Raw genomic sequence first — 19,309 nt, forward strand, 5'->3', positions numbered from 1 at the left:
CAAGGTAACTCTTAGTTGTTTCTTGCTACTCCAAGTAACAACAACACTACCAAAGAAAAACATAAAACCAATAGTAGATGTCTTGTTTGAAATGCTACTAGTCCAATATGCATCTATGTAACCATGCAAGTCCAATGGTATGCTTGCACCATAGAATAAGGCATAATACAATGTGGACTTGATACAGTGCAATGTGCATTGCACTACATCCAAATGTGGCTTCCATGAAAGTTTTATGAACTAACTCTCCAAACTAACTGTGTAGTTCATGTTTGGCGTAGTGATTCTCAAATAGATAAGGTTGCCCACAATATTTCAATACATAGTGACATCCTCAATCAAGTCACCCTCATGTGCACTAATATTAGCATTAACATCCAAAGGTATAGATATATGCTTGCAATTAGCATGGGTGATTCACTAGTAGTAATAAGGAGACATCACCTATGTGCAAGAAATATATGAAAATACCCCTTATCTACCCCCTATTTATGGGACTTTACCTTATAAAATGTACCTTCCTTCCCTTAAATAACCCCCCTCCCTTAAATAACCCCCTATTTATGGGACTTTACCTTATAAAATGTACCTTCCTTCCCTTAAATAACCCCCTCCCTTACACTCACGTGGTACCATACGGTAAACCCTAGTGGATCTCCTGGGGCATTCAGCCATACCATACTGCTTCAATATATCCAATGCATACTATCTCTGTGATAACCATATACCCTTTAGAGTCCTAATTATGTCTATATCAAGAAAATATCACAACTTTCCTAAATCCTTCATCCCAAATTTAGTCTTTAGGAGCTTCACATTATCAATCTCTATCTTATTTTATCACCCACAATGATCAAATCATCCATATATATAGCAATGACCTCAATAACTACATCACTCTCACATACATAAAGTGAGTGATCAACCTATGTTTTGTGAAATCCAATGCTGGTAAGGTATTTTGCAATCTTGTCATGCCATGCCCTAGCTTCAGTCCATCACTCTACTTGACTTGCATGGACCTAGATTACTACTAAGTACTTTAGCATCCTCTTATGCCTTCTATACACCAAGTGTTTTAATAAACAAAATCCCAAACTCCTTATCCAACCTTTGCTCAGAGCCATCTCAATCAGCATCAACATGACAAAAACTTGATGATACAGTGTGTCATAATAGTTGAGTCTTCAACTTTCTCTTTCTCTTTTCTTGATATTTGTGATGTACTTGGTAGAGTAACCTATGACCTCAATCTGCCACTCCAAGGTCTATCAAGAGAACCATGACTAGGAGACTCTTGTGGTCTACTCAATGTCTGTGACCACACTGACTTGATTTCTACATAGCCACACTCTTATGCTCATAAGCCCTAACTGAATTCTACACAGTACTATGCATAAAATTTAAATATTTAAAAATTCCTTTTAGGGTCATATTAAAGAACATCATTAGATGTCCCTTATCCTGAATTCAACAATTAAACATGAGTTTCTGGAACTGAATTATGTGAAGCTCTGCATCCTTCTTTGTCGCTAGCCTATTGAAGATGGGTAGGGGGAACTCTAAAGCTAGCAAATCGTTGACTTACTGGGAGAAGGGGAGCACTTGAGCTTCCTCCCCCTCCTAATGAACTATTTTGCTATACTAGGGTCACTAAGACCTTGCCCTCATAGGGGTATCGAGTTGCTCGGTTGAGGGAAATACCTCTTAATTATTTCAGCCCGTCGTCTAGCCCTTTTAGCTTGCTCTTATTTTTGGATCTCAGCTTGACAGTGTTTATTGGGAAATAATGGATCAACCTCAGTGCTCTTTGGCATAAGCTAATTGACTAGTCACTATTCAACCAAGATTCAGAAACCACCACTTATTAATGGCTCTTGAAAAATCCACCACCTATCGGGGCCAAAAATGGGTTTGAAACTAGGTTTATGGCTCTAATCAAACCTTCTAAACTCACTCAAATAACCCCACAGCCTCGCGACCAGGAGCATATAAATACTATGAACTGATTTAACCAAAGAATGTGTTTGTAGATACTATTTCTAAAATGTAGTCTGACATGTTTTCCTTTCTGACTCTAAGCAATTGGAGTACCCAAACATAATGGTGTCTAGCATTTCCTATGACATATATAGGGAGCACCCCCAAGCTTATTGTTATGGCCCCATTACGACTCTCCTACACCTCAAGGATTAGCCCTAAGATGTGCCATTCCAATATAAAACACATACACAACATAGTCCTCTCTTTTAATATTTGTTCCAAGAGATAATTCAACTCTTACCAAATTAGGCCCCAAAGGAAATGATTATCTAAACCTATGGCTTAGGGAACCCCACACTCAACATGGGTCGAATATTTGCAAACAAGTGCTATGAATCTAGGAGATGATTCTCATGAGACTAAGTATAAAAGTTGAATGCAAAGTGAATGCCATAGGGTGCATAAACAAGTAAACTTACAGATCAAGCGATATGGATTGTGCACAAACAATTCTTTTCATGACTTCACCTTAACAGAGTGCATCGTTGCTAAGGTAGCACCGAAATAATTTTGCTATGCCCTTTCTTAAACTTAAAATGAATGAATCCTATATGATAATAAATGCGTAAAATTAGTATTTCAATGATATTCAACTTTTGATAACCCTTTCACCCTACCTTTTATGGTTTTGCATTCATTGGTAGTGTAAACAGTATTTTTAATGTATAAAAATAATAAATATGCACTTTAACATAGATAATAGGGATCAAATGGGATTCAACCTCGTGCCCTAGCCCCACCATATATTCACATATATATTAATTTTTTGAAAATTTTTCATGCATAAAATCTATTTTTCTTTTTTCCATATTTTATTTATTTATCTAAAATAAATTACTATATTTTTATTTTTTTTGAGTCAAAAAAATAAGTCTCACTCTAACCTATCTTGAAATTTAATTTTATCCCACATGAACAAGATTTGACTGCCTGAAATAACAAAGAACATCATTCTTCCTCTGAAAGAATACACTTTTTCGATTTTCAAAAATTAATAACTCATGATTATGAGCACCAATTTTGAATTTTATGATACACAACCCTTAAACATATTGCAACCAAGTGGTAAAAAAAAATTCATTGCATATGAACAAGATTTGCATCATAAATTGTTAAAAAATATTTGAATTTTCATTAAAAAGAGGCTTACTGCCTTTTCTCAGGTTTCAGGTCTTAAGATCTACATTTTCAAGTAGCCAATAGACTCGTCATTGATCCTCAAACTGCACTGGTCATCATTCCTTGGTGTGGACATGATTTCGTCACAATCCGATTCAAGCTGGACAATCGGTCTTCATCCCAATCTCTTCCAATAATCATCTGCATAAACATTCCTTAAGAGGAGAGAGAGGGAGGAGAGAGAAATATTAATTTTTGTTCTATCTGATCAGTCGACCATTTCTCGATCGGAGATGGGAAAAATAGAGCAAACAAATTGTGGAACAAGTAGACATCTTCAGATCATATTAGTCTTTTTTAGCCTCCATAGCCTATCTCACCCCCAATCATCACTGCGTCGTGTAGGCACAGGGCATCAACATTTTCATTTTTTAAAAATAAAAATGCCCCCCCCCCCCCCCTTCACATGATTTTGTTTTTACTTGGGGAGGACCCAAATGCTACACCTCTTCCGTCTTAAAGTTCTTTTCACTCTCCCAACTTCATTGTCCGACAATCAATTCACAGTCCAAAAAAATCTACCTATCTGTCTAGAAGTTCCAAATTGCATGAAACTCATCCTGTTTCATTTTTGCACTCAAAAAAATTATGAAAAATCCACAACACTGTGAAGTCTGACTTTTAAAGTAATTTGAATTCCTATCTTTCACGGTGACTTAAATTTGCTAAATCAACATCCTCCACTTCCTTTGAGCTTTAATTTCCACCTTAAGTAGACAAAATTTGCTACATTTTGGGCTCTTTCTTGGTTGTGAAATCTTCACAAGAGAGAGAGAGAGAGAGAGAGAGAGAGAGAGAGAGAGAGAGAGAGAGAGAGAGAGAGAGAGAGAGAGAGAGAGAGAGAGAGAGAGAGAGAGAGAGAGAGAGAGAGAGAGAGAGAGAGAGAGAGAGAGAGAGAGAGAGAGAGAACTTAAACATGTAAATCTCCCCTTAGTTATTCATAACATCACTTATAATTCAAGCCATAAAGCTATTGAATGTGAGAGAGAAATGAAGAGGGAAATAAAGGGGATATATATATATACATATATATATATATAAACACACACACACACACACACCCACATATTCTCTCCTACCACCACCTAGATCCCATGGCTTCCTCTCTCAACATTTCAAGCTTGTATGCAAAACCTTCTTCATAAGGTGTAGTTAATAGGAAGAAGAGCTGGATTAGTATTAAGGTACATTTAGTAGGGATGTAAGGTTGTAGCACATTTAGGAGGAGGAGAAGAGAAGCTAACATAGTGATCTAGTAATATAGAGAGGGGATAGCTCTTATTGGCATTAGGGGAAGACATAAAAGTGGGGAGGAGAGAGAGGGATATGTGTGTGTGTGTGTGTGTGTGTGTGTGTGTGTGTGTGTGTGTGTGTGTGTGTGTGTGTGTGTGTGTGTGTGTGTGTGTGTGTGTGTGTGTGTGTGTGTGTGTGTGTGTGTGTGTGTGTGTGTGTGTGTGTGTGTGTGTGTGTGTGTGTGTGTGTGTGTGTGTGTGTGTGTGTGTGTGTGTGTGTGTGTGTGCGTGCGTGTATATATATATATATATATATACATGTTTTCTCCCCTTGCATTTATCATTATCAAAGGCTCTCTACTCTCTTCAATAGCACAAAGTTCTGGACTACTTGGCCATGGGGAAAGATGAGGTACATTAAAGAAACAACTAATATTAAGAGGACAATTCTACAAAAGCTTGAGGAAGCTAGTATCCACCATCTTTGTATATAGATCACCTCCAAGCCATGATTATGCTATTTACTATGTTTTTTCTCGTCATAATTTAGATCTTGGGTCAATGTAAATGGACTAGAAGCTTTTATTGTGAAAAGTAACAATGCATTATAGAAAAAAGTTATTTGGGGAATAGAAATTGAAGGAGCAGACATCCCTTTGGGAGAGGAAAAATGTATTATAGAGAAGTTAGTAGATTGATAGAACATGTTAGCATATTGTAAGTTAATAATTGTTTCTAGCTAGGGAACAATATATAAGACCTCTAAAGATATAGCAAGAATAATAGAGTGGAATTTATATATATAAATAGGGACCTTCCAAGTATGTGAACTTATGACAAAGCTTTGAATGGAATAGAACTAGGCTAATGCAATAAAAAGAGACTTGAGTGACTCACATTGACCACTACCCGGTGTCGTGTTGTTGCGCATCCGAGCCGTAAACACCTCCATTTTTGTTATGCATCTGTGTTATCTTTTCGTGTGTGTTTCATTGTGTTTGATTGTTGCATTATATTTCTGTCCTTTTCAATACCCGCATCCAATGTACATACTCCATGTGTGTTTGTGTTTGTGTGTGTTTCAGTTTGTGTGCATGTTGTGTGTGTGTCAGAAAAATATGAAAGACTGATACCAAAGAGTAATATTATGTTGTCAATTTCAATGATGAATTCCAAGAAAAGTGCAAGATACCATGGAATCAAAGGAAGCTTCTTTCTAAAGAGAGGGTTTCAGAACTTTGTCAATGAGTGGTCAAAGCATCCAAGAATGCAATTGGTGGCTGTGTAATTTGCAAGAATGGTGACTTTCTAAAATCAGGGTTCGGTGCCAAAACCATACTGTTATGTGATCAATGCGAACGAGAATATCATGTGGGTTGTATGAAGGAGAAGGGTGTGGCAGACCTGTAGGAATTGCCTGATGGGGAGTGGTTTTATAGTGCGGATTGCAATCTCATTCATAATGTTTTAGAAGGAATGGTTTTAAGTGGCCCAGAGCCTGTTTTTGAGTGACACGAAGGAAGGCTCGGGAATTCGCTGTGGATGCTGCAATGAAGTGATTAGCTGTTCATCATTTGAAGCTCATGCTGGTTGGGGTTCTCGACGAAATCCGTATTTGAGTATATTTCTATCAGATGGGCAGTCACTACATGAGGTTGCAGTAGCTCTTTCAGTGAAGAGACAGGATAGAGCTGCGGGTATAAGCCCCAATGATAATGCTGACATTTGTGCAGAATGTGGTGATGGGGGAGATCTTGTTCTCTGTGATGGATGCCCAGGAGCATATTACATAGAATGTGTTGGTCTATCTTGCATACCGGAGGGAGATTGGTTTTGTTCTATCTGTCAAAACAATCTTGGGGGAGATAAGAGACAAGTGTCTAGAACAAATGTAAGAGGTGGATTAGGCTTCCTGTTTCGAAAAACTTCCCAAAGGAACATAAAATTGTTCCAACATTGAGATCCAGGAGGCAGTAAGTTGGAGGGAAAGATCAAAAGCTTTGCATCCTCAATATAGCCTTTCGGATGCTATGTTGAGATTGGGGGGCGCATTGCTATATCGAATTATGGTCCAAGCTATGAAAAGCTGGTGGCCATTGTTGATGTTGGTGACCAGAATAGGGCTCTAGGGGACTGCTGGAGAGAGGGGAAGCAGGTTACAGGGACTCGCATAGGTTGCTTTCTGAAGCTTCACGAGTTGAAAGACTTCCTGGGTTTTCTGCTTTCTCAGTGGATAGGGCTGGACATGCCTCTCTTCTTCCACTCAAGTGTCCATATCAACCTGATATCGTAGAGCGAGTGCCAATTGGAGCATTGGAGAGGTAGGAGCCCCGCCCTCACTTAGTGGAGGAAGGTGGTCAAATCCATCTTCCCCAAAGCAAAACTCTTCAAGGAACAAGCTGCAGATGCTGGCGCACATCAGCAAGTCACTCACCACCACCATCTATGACACTCTCTGGGTGCCCAGCAGGTATATGAGCTCAATGATGCTGATTTGAACAAGGTGGCTAAGTCTGAAAAGTCAGCATGCATCAAGTGTGGTACTTTCAGTGCTTCAAGTCTGATTGACAGGCAACTTGCCACTGGGGACTTCAAAGGAAATCTTCATATCTGGGATTTAGAGAAGCTAAACATGCTTGTGTTCCATGTTAAAGGTCATGAAAGTATCATAAATGCCATTGATGGATGTGGCGGATTGGGAATTGGTTATGGTGCTCCAGAAATTGTAACAGCTGGGCGTGATGGAAGGGTTTGCGTTTAGGACCAGCGCCAAAAGGATTTCCCTATTGTTGCGTTGTTGCATTTGAGCCTGAAACACAAGAAAGTGCAAGAGATTGTTGGACGATCGCTTTTGGGAACTCTTACAATGATGAAGAGAGGTGTATTTTGGCAAGTTATGATAATGGTGATATAAAACTATTTGATTTGAAGATGTGCAAAGTTAGATGAGAAACCAGCACAGATAATGGGGTATGCAGTGTCCAGTTTGATTGTAAAAACATAAAAATGAACAAATGTGTTGCAACCACGTTGGAATCAAAATTTCATGTGTTTGACCTCCGAATTCAACATCCAAAAAAAGGGATTGCTGCCCACAGAACTTCATTGTATTGGCATTGTATGGATTTCTGAGAATTGATCACAGGGATTGCTGCCCAGCAGAACTCATCAAGCCTATGTGCCAATGGCAAAACTGTTTTCGAACACCTGAATTCAAAGCTGGTTATGAGATACTACAGATTTTTCTGAACATGGACCTCATGTAATTTACTTGACAAGCAATATAGTGAACTTTGGCATAAAAAATTCGATTTCTTCTTGTTAGCCTCTTTCCTTACTGCAACTTGAACTCCGTGTCCAGCAGCTCTTACACAAACTCTATGACATTTCTAGTGAACCCGATGTGAAAGCGCTGCGTCAATTTTCAGCAAGATGGGAGACTCGCAAGAAGAGATGACAGATGAGAATGTCATGAAGCATCTGTTTTAGTCATTTACAACCTATATGCAGCAACAAGCACACGCGAAACGCGATAGTGATGCCATGGATGCCTTGAAAGCTGTCCAACAAGAGATGAAGCAGTTCAACGGCCAACAAGTTTCAACTTACCTGCATTTGTATGAAGAAAAGATGAAATTTTTTGGGGTTTCTCAAGATGTTTGGAGCTGCTACTTCTTGCGGATCGTGGTTCACGCGCTTGAAGTCCGAATTTCAGAAATTCAAGGAACACATGCTGGTTGGACAGAGTTTAAGAAGGCATTAAAAGATGAATATTTCTTGGAGGATACAGGTCTTATGAACCGCAGGAATTTCTTAGCATGGGTTTCTATGCCTAATAAAGGACTTTCAGTTTATTGCCCTTCTGCGAGAGTTTGAGAGCCGCTATGATTAGTTGGATGGAACTGAGCAGCAAGCTTTAGAGTTGCAGAAAGTGGAATTATTTTTGCAAGCTGCTGATGCTGATTTATAGGAAAAGTTGGATGATCTTTTGGAAGATCAAGCTACCGATTCAGGTTTAAAGACCGAGTGGAGACATGTCATTGATGCTGTGAATGCGCTTGTTAAGAAGCAGCCCAGGAGGGTACGATTGCATCGTAATATAGGATCTGTTTCTGAAAAATCCTTGGAGACCTTTACTTCTACCCCTGCTGCAAGTTCTATGCCTAAGCCTACTCCTCCTATTGTAAATGCACCAGTCCCTGCTGCTCCAGTGCCCTTATCCGTAGATGATGTTATTAAAGGCTTGGCAGATTTGACGATAGAGACAGTCAAAGCTGAAGTTGGGAAGTAAAAAGAGCAACTTATGTCAGTACCTGCTGTAGCACCTGCTCCAGTGACTACTTTTCCAGCTGGCCAAAGAAAAGGGAGACGATGTATTTGGTGCGATAGTACAGAGCACCAACACTGCAGAGATTGTGATGCTTTTCAGGAAGCGCGTAAGAAGAACGTAGTGTTTTGGGGACAAGATGGGAAGATATGGCTGATAGAGACTGGTGCTCCTCTTGACACGAACTTTGGTAAGGGAGGCATGAAGAAGCTCGTCGATGATATGGCTGCATGATTAGCTTATGTGAGTGTTAGAGGAGATGCTTCAGCTTATAGAGTCCAGCTTGAGCAGAAATCAGATGGAGACTCAGCCTTATGGTCCTCTGCCTTGGAGATAGCGAGAAGAGGGAAAGTTCAGGCATCCACTATGACTTGTGTGGGCTCCAGCATCTGAGGAGAAATGGGATGGGATTCTCCTATTGACAAGTATTCTATTTTTGCTTATATGGCGAAAACACAGGGTTTAGATGCCATGGTTGAGGAAAAGAGAAGAATAGATGAGGAGGATCTTAGCACCTCCAAAAAGACTAGAGGGGGTGACTTTGTTTCACCACCTGTTACAGCTCCACCTATGACGAGTTCTCCAGCTCAATCAAGTCCTGAACAACCTATGGCAGACAAGCAAATGAAAGAAAAGAGGCAACCAAGAAAGGAGCCAGGATTCAAGCTCTTGTCAGACCTTGATATGCAGACGGATATGAGTAAGATTTTTCATGAAAGAATTTTAAATAGTGAAGTCACTTTTACTTTTGGTGAAGCTCTTGGGATTGCTAGAAGAGAAATACAGGATCAGATGTAGGATCTTTTGCGGAGGAAATGACATGCGATCGAAGGACCTGCTTTACAGGGATTATAGCATGGAGCTCTTGGGGAAGAGCATGATGATGCAGTGATGGTTGAGAATGCTTCTGTCAATCCGCAGTTGGAGAAAATAGTTCAGCCTATGCAGTATGAAGATGATGATACCCCTATCCTCATTCCTCGCAGCCATTTTTCACGCAGTCATTGGGCTAGAGCAACCACTGAGACGGTGGTAAGGATTGGAGAGAAAAAGATTTCTTTGGTCGCTCTAGTTGATCATAGTTCCGAGATTAATCTTATTGCTCGAGGTGTTTATGAGAGTGACAAGTGGCCTATGGATGCAGAGCATGGCTGGCGCATGAGAGCAGCCAATAATACTTCTGGTGATATGTATGCTGCTTGTCTGAGCATCAGAATTTCTATTGGTAATGTTGAAGAGGATTATCATTGCTTTGTTCAGGATTCTTGCTCGTATCCGATTATTCTTGGACAGCCTTTCATTACAGAAGCAATAATGGAGACGAAAGTGATGGATGACGGCTCAGCCTATGCACGAATACGCAGTAAGGATGGTATGCGAGCTGTTCAGTTTATGACTGTTGGAGTAAATCATCCGAGAAACAGGGACTCCTTGCGTGAGGCACCACTACCTGCAAAGGAGTTGGATTTTCATTAGGTACCGCTGTCTTGCGAGACGCCAGTGGTACGGAGCGGAGAAAAGAGGAGATCTCGCCTCCTGGCAGCCAATCTTTCTCCACTAATTTTGTTGGTTTTTCTTCAGATAGTTCAATGAGATATCATAAAATTTTAGATTTGTCTAGAGCTGCCAGGCAGTACATTGGTCATAAGGAGAAAGAGTTGAAGACTGCAGGTATTTTGCAAGCAGAAGAGCATGTGGATGGGCTATATGAAAGAATGTCTTATGCAGATACATTGTCTGAAATGGGAAATATGCTGAAAATTGATGTATATAAGGGTTCAAGGATCATACCTATGCAAACCTTGGATATGTATCAGGAAATTTCAGATTTTATGCTGAAAACAAAGTCAGAGGTTGAGAAAACTCAGCAAACTGAATCTATGGCTGATCATGATCAGCTTTCAGAGTTGCAGAGGGCTGAAACCTTTCAGCCAGTAGAGTTAAATGCTGGAAAAATTCAGCATATAGAATATGAGGCTGCATCATGGCAGTCCACAGAGCAGAGGGCTGATACCATTCAGCCCCAACAGAGTTTAATGCTGAAAAATTTCAGCATACAGAGTTTCAGACTTGCACCCATGCAGTCCATAGAGCAAAGGGCTGAAATCTTTCAGTCAACAGAGTTGAGAGTTGCTGAAAAATTGCAAAAATTGCTGCAAAGAAAAGAGTGCATGACTGATGCCAAGGTTGACACGAAGTATAAAACAGTTGATAAGAAGGTTAAACCGGTTGCAGGGCCGCTTCCTCCTAATAGTGATGAGCAGAGATCCTGCAAATATTGGACATAAATTTATAGTTGAAACTCTTGCAGAATTGAAGATTGGGAATGATGACTTCTTGCTTCTAGTGGAAAAAGAATGTTTTAGAGAGATGCTTGGACGACATGGTAAGGCATTTGCTTTCTTTCCTCATGAAATTGGCTGCATTAGTCCCAAATTGGTTGCGCCTATGGTCATCTTCATTGTTCCTCATGTGCCATGGAATATACGTCTTATACCTATGCCTAGAGCACACTTGCCAAAGCTGATAGAGTTGCTGAATGAGAAGATTAAGATGGGGATTTTGGAGCCCTCTTCTGCGCCCTATTCTAACAGGTGGTTTACTGTACCAAAGAAGAATGGAACCAGATTTATTCAGGATATGCAGCCCGTGAATAGAGTGACAATCAGGAATGTGGGAACAGGTCCAGTTGTGGATGAGTTTGCTGAGGCTTTTGCAGGACGAGCCATCTATTCCCTAGGTGACTTGTATTCTAGTTATGAACAGTTTCAGCTGCGCATCCGAGCCGTAAACACCTCCATTTTTGTTGTGCATCTGTGTTATCTTTTCGCGTGTGTTTCATTGTGTTTGATTGCTGCATTATCTTTGTGTCCTTTTCAGTACCCGCATCCAATGTACATACTCCACTTGTGTGTTTGTGTTTGTGTGTGTTTCAGTTTGTGTGCATGTTGTGTGTGTGTCAGAAAAATATGAAAAATTGATGCCAAAGAGTAATATTATGTTGTCAATTTCAATGATGAATTCTAAGAAAAGTGCAAGATACCGTGGAATCAAAGGAAGCTTCTTTCTAAAGAGAGGGTTTTAGAACGTTGTCAACGAGTGGTCAAAGCATCCAAGAATGCAATTGGTGGCTGTGTAATTTGCAAGAATGGTGACTTTCTAAAATCAGGGTTCGGTGCCAAAACCATACTGTTATGTGATCAATGCGAACGAGAATATCATGTGGGTTGTATGAAGGAGAAGGGTGTGGTAGACCTGCAGGAATTGCCTGACGGGGAGTGGTTTTGTAGTGCGGATTGCAATCTCATTCATAATGTTTTAGAAGGAATGGTTTTAGGTGGCCCAGAGCCTGTTTTTGAGTGACACGAAGGAAGGCTCGGGAATTCGCTGTGGATGCTGCAATGAAGTGATTAGCTATTCATCATTTGAAGCTCATGCTGGTTGGGATTCTCGACGAAATCCGTATTTGAGTATATTTCTATCAGATGGGCAGTCACTACATGAGGTTGCAGTAGCTCTTTCAGTAAAGAGACAGGATAGAGCTGCTGGTATAAGCCCCAACGATAATGATGATATTTGTGCAGAATGTGGTGATGGGGGAGATCTTGTTCTCTGTGATGGATGCCCAGGAGCATATCACATAGAATGTGTTGGTCTATCCTGCATACCGGAGGGAGATTGGTTATGTTCTCTCTGTCGAAACAATCTTGGGGGAGATAAGAGACAAGTGTCTAGAACAAATGTAAGAGGTGGATTAGGCTTCCTGTTTCGAAAAACTTCCCAAAGGAACATAAAATTGTTCCAACATTGAGATCCAGGAGGCAGTAAGTTGGAGGGAAAGATCAAAAGCTTTGCATCCTCAATATAGCCTTTCGGATGCTATATTGAGATTGGGGGGCGCATTGCTATATCGAATTATGGTCCAAGCTATGAAAAGCTGGTGGCCATTGTTGATGTTGGTGACCAGAACAGGGCTCTAGGGGACTGCTGGAGAGAGGGGAAGCAGGTTACAGGGACTCGCATAGGTTGCTTTCTGAAGCTTCACGAGTTGAAAGACTTCCTGGGTTTTCTGCTTTCTCAGTGGATAGGGCTGGACATGCCTCTCTTCTTCCACTCAAGTGTCCATATCAACCTGATATCATAGAGTGAGTGCCAATTGGAGCATTGGAGAGGCAGAAGCCCCGCCCTCGCTTAGTGGAGGGAGGTGGTCAAATCCATCTTCCCCAAAGCAGAACTCTTCAAGGAACAGGCCGCAGATGCTGGCGCACATCAACAAGTCGCTCACCACCTCCATCTACGACACTCTCTGGGTGCCCAGCAAGTATATGAGCTCAATGATGCTGATTTGAACAAGGTGGCTGAGTCTGAAAAGTCAGCATGCATCAAGTGTGGTACTTTCAGTGCTTCAAGTCTGATTGACAGGCAACTTGCCACTGGGGACTTCAAAGGAAATCTTCATATCTGGGATTTAGAGAAGCTAAACATGCATGTGTTCCATGTTAAAGGTCATGAAAGTATCATAAATGCCATTGATGGATGTGGTGGATTGGGAATTGGTTATGGTGCTCCAGAAATTGTAACAGCTGGGCGTGATGGAAGGGTTTGCGTTTAGGACCAGTGCCAGAAAGATGACCCTATTGTTGCGTTGTTGCATTTGAGCCTCAAACACAAGAAAGTGCAAGAGATTGTTGGACGGTCGCTTTTGGGAACTCTTACAATGATGAAGAGCGGTGTATTTTGGCAAGTTATGATAATGGTTATATAAAACTATTTGATTTGAAGATGTGCAAAGTTAGATGAGAAACCAGCACAGATAATGGGGTGTGCAGTGTCCAGTTTGATTGTAAAAACATAAAAATGAACAAATGTGTTGCAACCACATTGGAATCAAAATTTCATGTGTTTGACCTCCGAATTCAACATCCAGAAAAAGGGATTGCTGCCCACAGAACTTCATTGTATTGGCATTGTATGGATTTCTGAGAATTGATCACAGGGATTGCTGCCCAGCAGAACTCATCAAGACTATGTGCCAATGGCAGAACTGTTTTCAAACACCTGAATGCAAAGCTGGTTATGAGATACTACAGATTTTTCTGAACATGGACCTCATGTAATTTACTTGACAAGCAATATAGTGAACTTTGGCATCAAAAATTCGATTTCTTCTTGTTAGCCTCTTTCCTTGTTGCAACTTGAACTCCATGTTCAGCAGCTCTTACATGAACTCTACGACACCGGGGAGTAAATCATTTGTAAGTGTTTAATTGAAGTTGTCTTAAGAAATGGATGAAATTCTCCCCAAGTAGATGGAGACAATTTAGGTCAAAAGAATGCCTATGATATTTGTTTACATTACTATCACTTAATACCATGATTGAAATGCATAAAGGGATAGCATAGAAAAAGAAGAGTTACTCAATGAGAATGAAATTTTAGGATGTATTGCAAGGATTTCTAACCTCGGTGTCTCTCTAAGGAGAGGATAAGATAAAATACTAGCCTAGGAAATTAAGGCCTTGCAAAGGAGTAGACTTAAGATCTTATGGAGGTGTATTTAATCTCCATGACACAACATTAGGACTTGAAATGGATTGAAAAGTGCCCTTAGATATGCCTACAAAAATATCAAAAAAGGAAGTTGTTTGTCTCTAAGCCACTCTAGGAGAGAAAGCATAAAAAATTATTGGAGTAGGAATAACAAGAGGGGAGAGACTTAAGCCTTATTATGAGAAATTTCAAGTAAGAAATTATCACCATTGTTAGAAAATGAGAATGCTATGAGAAGTTAACAAAATAGGACTCAAAGGGATGTGTTTAATTTCTATCAAGTTCGTATGATACTTTGAATAGAAGAGTGCTTATGATGGTTGTTCCCTGTATAGTATCTAATGCTTGTTTAATTGTATGTTGCACCAAGATAGAGATCATGCAATGGTATCCTCTTTTCATGTTTGTAATGTGGATTGATCGTTTCAAGTAGAGTTACTATTGATAGAATTTCTTGTGCATGGATATGGTTGGTGGTGAATGTGCCATGACAAAACATATGATGGCAATCAGATGTGATAAGGTTATTGTTGATATATACTCTCCCTTGAGACTTATCAACACAAATTCCTCCTGATCACTTAACTATTGTGTAGAGTATAGACCACCAACTAGATGAGAGGTCAGATGTATGACAAAGGTCCCCACTTATGGAAATACAAGGACTAATTGGACCTTGGCCACTTAAGTAATGCTTGTGAATGGTCCTTTTGATAAGGAAAAAAATCATCGGTGGAGGCAGGACACATGGTGATGGACACCACAGAGACTCCAATAAGATACACCTTGTTTAGACTCTTTGAATACTGTAGACGTCAACCGCCAAGACCCACAGACCACTTATTGTCCAAGCATTCCAAGCTGAGCACCAATGGCTATCTCTCACATAACCGACGTGCTATCCATCTCTACGAGTGTAGTGAGCTTACCTCCATGCCCGATGGAGTTGCTTCCTCTCCCAGCACTCCGATAGTTCCACAATCCAAGTGTAAGCTTCAAGCAAGCTTGATCCTCAAGCTCCACGCTGTAAGCTCCATTGTCGCGAGCAAGAGAAGAAAAGAGAATAAGAGAGGAGAAGATGGAGAACTTGTCCACCACGGTCCCTCACCCTCACACACTCACTCCCTCACACTCTCACACTCCCTCTCTCAAGCACAAGCTCAAGCAAGCAAGAAGAAGAAGAAGAAAAAGAAGAGAGCTACTTTTGGCCACACACAAGAATAAGTTTCTCATTCACTTTTCAACTTTATATACAAAACCCTAAATCCCTCTTGGGCGGTCATCCCCTTATCCCCTTTTTTACTAGGCCATTTTTCCCATTGTCCTCCTATCTTCCTAGCTTCCTTCCTACCGCCATCTATCTTTACAATTTGCACGGGTGAGAGCCTGTGCTCTTAAAATAAATCATGGTGCACCTTGCACTCTTTTACAAAAGTATTGACTTGTGCTTTTTCTTATGTGCCTTTCTCCTTTCCATATTTTTATTAGCATGCCTTCGTCTTTCGTTTCACTTTGGCCTTGGCCTTGTCTTCTACTTTAGATTTTCCAAATTTTCCACCTTGTTTGTCTGAGGGTTAACATTACCCCCCTCCTAGATGAGTGCCAGTCCTAGGCACTCATAGTCATAGGTAGCAGGCTTTGGCATGCACTGAGGACGTGGGTGGAAGAGATTGTTGTGGTTTACCTTGGAGGAGTTTTGGTGGTGGTGTGGATGAAGGTGGTTGGTGGCACTTTGTTGGCCTGATTGGTTGGTAATAGGGTTGTTGAAGTTGATGATAAGACTGGTTTTTGTTGGGAGTTGCACTCATGGGTTGGCATAGGTGTTGATGTCTGGGGGATTCTACAGGCGATGTGGGCTTGCAAGATGATAAAGGATAAGAATTCAGAGTTGAGTATTGAGGAGGAGCTGATGGTACTTTCGTTGGTGTCTTTAGTACCTGCAATTGAAAAACCTCTCATATGTGGTCTCTTCCTGGGGGTAGTGCTAGTCTTCTTATCATGCACAATACATAGTTTGATTAGTTTGGGAGACATGTTGAACTCTAGGCTAGGCGAGCCTAGCTAAGAGTAATGTCCTGCACTTGACGACCCAAACTGTGTATAGATTGTGGTGCAGATATTATGTGAGTGCACATGTATACTTAGATATTATGTAGCTAGAAGACTGCTAGTCTAGTTCCTCGTAGCAATGTGTGGATGAAGCAAGGGTTCAATGGGGTGGAAAACATTCTCGATGTTGGGGAGAAGTACACTTAAAGACTTCTTGAGACATCATTTGTGATTTTGTCAACACGATGTAGCATAATTGAGCTCATTGACACCTTAGCTTTTGGTAGTTGGTGGCTACTTGTATTGTTCGAAGAGTACAATATACTTTCCATGGTCTTTTGTGCCTTGTTTGCCACTATTGATTGCAATGAGAAGGAGTGCGAAAAAGAATTGTGTGAATGGTTCAGGGCAACAGGTTGACACAAGATCCCTAGGTATGTCATGCCTTGATGTTCCTTGAACAATTGTGGGGGATATGTGAAGGGCTAGGGGACTAGGGATAGAGCAAGCTGACCAAGGTCACTAGACATACCTAATTTGAGGACCCCTAGGTGGTGCTATGATTGTGAGTTTTTTTTTGTTTCTTTTTTATTCTATTCTATTCTTTTCTTTATTTTTCTTCTTTTTTCTCTTTTGTTGATTTTCTCTCTTTTTTCTCTCTCTTTTTTTTAGGATAAAATGAATACAACCAACACAATACATTGAGCCTATCAGCCGTTCATTTGGACTAAGAAATGTCGAAATCCAAAGGCTGTGAAAAATGGATATTACAAGGATGATTGTGTTACTAGACTCAATGCCAGCAGAGGAATAATTGTTGAGATGAAGAGATACATTTGAGATTTTGCAAACCTCTTCGTAACTTGTGAGACATCAGAACAATCAAGGTAGCAACTATAGTGAGCCGAATGTAGAGTCTCACTAAGAAAGGGAGAGTAGCCAATGACTGTGCTTTGGGCCATGCTCAAATGCAATGTGTGCTTTTTGCAGGGGTGATAGTGCTTTTTGCAGGGCTCTTTGTTTCTTGGTATTTCTGTCACTTGCTCCATAATGGTTCTTGTGGGGTTGGTGGTCATGTGGTGACTTGGATATTGAACGCTTTTGTACAAAGATCTATGTCGTCCTGCATTCACTTGGCAACTCGTGAGATTACATGCAAGTCATATGCTTTGACCATAATGAATAGGTGTGCAGCTCAAAAGTACATCACTTGTCTGAATCCCATAGAGTTGACTTCAATGCATATCACCTGCACTTGATTATCATTTCTTGTGTGTGTGTGCTAGCTTCGCTTCTTTTGGTATTATTTATACAAAGTCACAAAACACATTGTTTATTTATATACACGTTTATAAATCCATGTCACTTTGTGAGGATAAAAACGAATTATAGAACTCAGGATTGTATTGGAGTGTGGCACACACATCTAGTACTCGTGGCACTTACTCAATAACAACAAATATTTTGCAACATCGAGTAGCATGGTACTTTGTCTGAGTCTACTAGCAACATGTAGCTCCTCCTCAATGATAATTTTATCAATTAGAGAGTCCTCTTGGCTAGCCCAGCTAAGTCCATACCCCAAACGGTAGTTAGTACTCGAAAGGAAGTTGGTGCCACATAGGTTGGGTCCCTTTGAGACTGCCATTTAGCCAATTGCTCCTCTGCGACCTGTCATAATCTCGGCTCCAAGCTCAGCCATTGTAGCATGGTTTTCAAACCAACATTTTTCAAATTGACTTTGACCCTTTGATTGTCACTTTAGTTGCTCTATCTCTAAGAGATTCGGTTGGCAAAGCACTTTGTTGAATGTCACAATTAAGTGTAGTTTGTCGACCTCCTTGTCGGAGATGAGTTGCATGTGTTCATGTAGGATCTTGTCATAGTGCTCGTTAAGATATTCTTGCTCTTCCCAGGATAGTGGATATGGCAAGTATTCCTCAAATTGTTCCCTAGGGAATGTGCCCATGTATGCAAGGATGTAAGTACATGTAAATAATTTGAGTTTAGCCTCCAACTCAATCAAGCACTTTGTGACACTTCTATGTTCTATGAAGACTTGCTCAGTTGCTATCTCATGCAAGACTCTAGGAGTTTCCCCAGGCTTTAGCATAGCTGGGGGACTTAGGCCTAGATAAGCAAGATGCTAGGATTCCTTATATCCTTGAGGTTTTTATGTTTCTCCTGAGGCTTTGCTATTATTGTGTCATGGTTCTCCTCAGATGTGACTAGTATAGTTTTGTCAACTTGTTGTGATAGTGTTGTATCCACTCTTGATTGGTCAATGTAAGTTTTGTTGTCGATGGATTGAGTGTTGCAAGAAAACGTTGATAGTAATGGTTGCTTTGACTTATCTGAACACATGGATGTGTCTGAGGATTCACCACTATTAGGAGAGTTCATTGGTGGGACTCCATGCTTTATTCCTCAACTCTTTAGCACTCTTGGTCTCAATCTTCTTGTGGTGTCTACAACCAGTTGCAACTCTCATTGTTTTTGTTGTTTTCTCCTCTTTTTATTGGGCAATTGAGGTGTATCCTTTAAAGATTTTAGACCCTAAATTAGGTTAACCATTGATGTTCTTGGTTGGGCCTCAACCTTCTCTTTCTCTAATGTGTCCTCATGGGACGTAGTTGCGGCCTGCTGAACAACCTTGCTAGGTTGTGAGGATACAACTACCTCTCTTTTTGGAGAGTCTAGCTCTTCAGCTAATTCCCCTCCATTTAGCTCCTCATCCAGTTGCATTGGCAGTTGCTCTTGGTGGGCATTTGCTCTAGACTCTTGTCCTTACCCATTGGAACATGCCTCCATTACTTCTTATCAGAGTGGGTGTTGTGTTTAGAGCTTTTTTTCTCTTGCTCTTCTGGAGGTTTGGTGACTCTAGTGTAGAACCGAGATGGTTTAGGGTTCTTGTCATGTAGGTTTGGAT

General features: G+C 40.6%; 2 pseudogenes; both read left to right on the plus strand.

Annotated features, from left to right (window-relative positions):
- Positions 1 to 4,851: 4,851 nt before the first annotated feature.
- LOC148026585 (uncharacterized) lies at positions 4,852 to 7,586 on the plus strand (annotated as a pseudogene).
- A 4,426-nt stretch (positions 7,587 to 12,012) lies between these two features.
- On the plus strand, positions 12,013 to 13,764 carry LOC148026586 (uncharacterized; annotated as a pseudogene).
- The last annotated feature ends 5,545 nt before the right edge of the window (positions 13,765 to 19,309 follow it).

Source organism: Lygodium microphyllum, chromosome 13 (genome assembly GCF_053477565.2).
Source record: "Lygodium microphyllum isolate KBCC chromosome 13, Lygodium_microphyllum_v1.1.10, whole genome shotgun sequence".
Lineage (NCBI taxonomy): Eukaryota > Viridiplantae > Streptophyta > Polypodiopsida > Schizaeales > Lygodiaceae > Lygodium > Lygodium microphyllum.